The sequence below is a fragment of the Pinus tabuliformis genome, chromosome 6 (genome assembly GCF_031772625.1).
Source record: "Pinus tabuliformis cultivar Carrire ecotype Pingquan chromosome 6, CPIR1, whole genome shotgun sequence".
Taxonomy (NCBI): Eukaryota; Viridiplantae; Streptophyta; class Pinopsida; order Pinales; family Pinaceae; genus Pinus; species Pinus tabuliformis.
In genome coordinates, this window is record NC_142292.1 from 610,849,349 (window position 1) to 610,852,908 (window position 3,560).

Below are 3,560 nucleotides of genomic sequence, written 5' to 3' on the forward strand. Positions count from 1 at the left end.
ATTTCAAATTTAAAAGGATAAAGTATTTATGTCTTCATAAAATTGTAATAATCAAATCACTATACAAATAGAAAAAATCAAATAACAAACATGAACCAGTTTGTCCTAAAATGATATGCTTTCTTCTCCAACAACAAAAAGAAAATGCTATTGGGTGACCTTTACAGATAGAACAACTTGTCTTCATAGATGGATAACTGAAACTGCAGCAAAAAGAAAACGCTATTGGGTGACCTTTACATTAACAGATAGAACAAGGTGCCTTCATAGATGGATAATTGAAACTGCAGCAAAAAGAAAACGCTATTGAGTGACCTTTACATTAACAGATAGAACAAGGTGTCTTCATAGATGGATAACTAAAACTGCAGCCCTCTGGCGTTTGCTTGGTTAAAAATGCATTTAATGTAAAGGGGATATTAAAGAAATAAATGTAATAACAGAACATTGATACATTTGTCCATTGTTTTCTTTATCCCTCTAAATGCTTAATAAGACAAAAACCCTTGTTGCCGTATACACTTTATCTATGCAATCCTTCTCATATAATATAAGAAAATACTAAAGATCTGCATCTTGGTTAGAGAACTGCAACAGGAAAATAAAGTAAATTCTAAAGATCTACATCTTGTTTAGAGAACTGCAACAGGCAAATAAAGTAAATTCTAAAGATCCACATCCAGAGATATCATTTTCATGTTTAGAGTACTCTAACTGCAATAGACAAATGACGACGGTGCAAATAAGAGAAATATTCAAAAATAGCCATATTAAGATGTACCTAAGATAAAGTGGAGTGATGAAAAAATTCTACGTAAAAGCTTCAAGGTAAAATCACCTCTCACAATGGACTATGAGAATTCAGTTTTAAAAAAAACGCAGCTTTAGGTTCTCCTGGTGCTTGAAAACTAACCTGTATCTCGGAGAGTAAACATCCATGCAATGCCATAACCATGTATGCACAATGTCTCAATGCTCCTCCAACTTTAACATACTGCTTCCAGGGATACTTCATCTTTTTATAACGGCCATGAGGTGGCTCCCAACTGGCAAAACCTTCCTGAAAGTTTTAGAATGCTTTAACCACGGACACTGACACGAGAAAGTTAAAACTTAAAACGGTGGGCACCAGGGCGTCTATGATTCAAATCATGTAGCGTACCAGAGTTTCCTCTTCAGTGGCAGAGACCACAGCCAATCTATAGCCACTGTACACTGGATCATCAGCAGCCTGACATGTAAGAATTTTTGAGGGAACTCTTTCAAGCTCAAATCCTGAAAGGTACCCATTAATGCATCCTGCAAAAGTATTTGCAGAAACAAGTGGGATGATACAACAAACTTTTCTAAAAAATGGTTAGCTACTAAAATTGCAAGCCGTGCGTTTAAAACCCTGACCTTCAAGGGACTTTGAGACGCCCATGAAATTTTTCTCTATCAGCTTGTGTAGATCCTCGCCTGCCCAAATTGGGTAGATACAGGTGTTAACTACTAAAGAAACAGCAGCACCAAGAAGGATGAGGATAAAGCGGTTTATTGCTGTGCGAATGAACTCCCCAGTTTTATAGCCGGACACCTTTACGAAACAGAATGTTATCAAGAATACTCTAAAACCATATTCGTAAGGTTTCATCTTTGGATATAGTTTAGCAAACGTGGCCACTGACCCTAAAACCATCCGAGCAGTAACATGGCTGGTTAGACAGATTTTTCAGCATGCAGATTTCATAGACAAAAACACCTAAATCAAAAACGGATCCATGACTAATACCTGCAATAAATATGCTAATGATAATCATCACAGGCTCCAATTTTCCAGAACACAAGGATAATTCTGCAGCTCCAAAAGCTAAACCACCGGCTGAAAAGGTTCCCAATCCTGATTGAAGCCCTTCACCTGCAACCGTCTGGAAAGATTGATATTGGGCGACAACCCAGTTCCGGAAATAGGATCTGCCTAAGATTTCCCCCAGTGGCAATCTGATCAGAGTTTTTGCATAACAGGGCCAGGTTCAATGCACAACAGAACTCTGAGGTGAAAAGAAGGCAACTCAACCAATATTTGGAAAAAGCAGTGAAATTGCAGTGCATGCTTGCCAGATGTGATGCGCGAGACTTCAAATCAACGGTTGAAAGTGTCTCACCTGATCCAACGGAGCAGGCTAAAAGTGTTGACGATTGTTGATGAATAGGAAGGCCTATCGGCCTAATTATTTGTTTTTTCAGGGAATCTTTATCTGGATTGTTTATTCGTTGAATATTAGAAAATCAGATGTAAATGGGTGTGGTCAATTATTTAATCGCCCTTATGTAATTGACCGTGACTATGTTCACTTGATTGCCAAATATTCGACGAATCAGCGATTAAGATAAGCTCAGGGTTTTTTCATGAGGTGAAGACTTCACCATGCTTGACCTTAGGAACCTTACCATGCTTGACCTTAGAAACCTTACTCTATGAACGTAAATATTTGTTTTTTCATGAGGTCGGGCATTGTGTCATTACCTATGAAATATAGGTTACATAATGTGAAATATAGTTTATATAAGGGGACTTCTGCAACATTATTGACCTTACAAATATTACAACTTTGAATGTACTTGTTTACTTTTTCATCACATTGAAAATTTGGTCACATGAGGGAGATTAATTTTCATTTATGTGTTTTCTTAGACCATAAAGTATTAAATTAAATGTGAGTTAGATATAATAACAATCAAAGTTTTTTCAATAAAATGACGGTGATATAAGTACAAATCGTTTTATGGCTACTATTGGATTGAAATCCTTAATGTATAATGTATATATTAAGCCTAGGAATTCAAAAAATGAAACTATATGGGGAAGTGGACAATTGAAATTGAGGAAAGAAGGATAAATATAGAGAACTAGAATGTATTGGGAAGGGGAAAATAAGTGTTCTCACCATTATTGAAAGAAAGTTTACATAGAAAATTACTATGAACAAATAGTTCAATGAATATATTAAAAGTGTCCTTGTATGTGTTTTATAATTGAGTTAATAAATGAGTGAACAAAAGTACAGGTAAACATAACTAGGGGTGATTTTAGGGGCGAATGTTCGCCCTTTGGCGAAATTAAGGGGTTTTAAATTTTTAGTAGGCGAATATTTTGTATCATAGTACATTTTTACAAATCACCTCAAATAGCCCACCTTATTTTAAGGGAGAGGGTAAAAAAGGTAAATTTAGCCCTTCAAATTAGGAGTTACAACCTTCCATTCGTCCATTTTCAAGAATAGGTTTTATTTAAGTGAATCCATTCGCCCATTTTCAAGAATAGGTTTTATTTAAGTGAATCCTATGGGCCAAAGGCCCAAATACCATATTTATAAAAGAGGTATGGTAAATTAATAAAAATATAAATAAATGAGAGGTATGGTAAATAAATAAAGTATTTTTTATATTTACTCCATAAGTCACCTTATATACATGCAAGGATGTAAACAAATAAAAATATAAGTAAAGTGGAGGTATGGTAAATAAATAAAACGTCTTTTTATACTTACTCAAAAGGTATGGTAAATAAATAAAAATAT

General features: G+C 35.0%; 1 long non-coding RNA gene across 1 annotated transcript; it reads right to left on the reverse strand.

The window, feature by feature from the left end:
• Positions 1 to 1,010: 1,010 nt before the first annotated feature.
• LOC149260052 (uncharacterized) lies at positions 1,011 to 1,291 on the reverse strand. Its single transcript, XR_016247933.1, has 2 exons — positions 1,163 to 1,291; positions 1,011 to 1,060 (listed from the first exon to the last, which is right to left on the reverse strand). It is a non-coding gene; the product is annotated as an uncharacterized LOC149260052 (long non-coding RNA).
• Between the last annotated feature and the right edge of the window lie 2,269 nt (positions 1,292 to 3,560).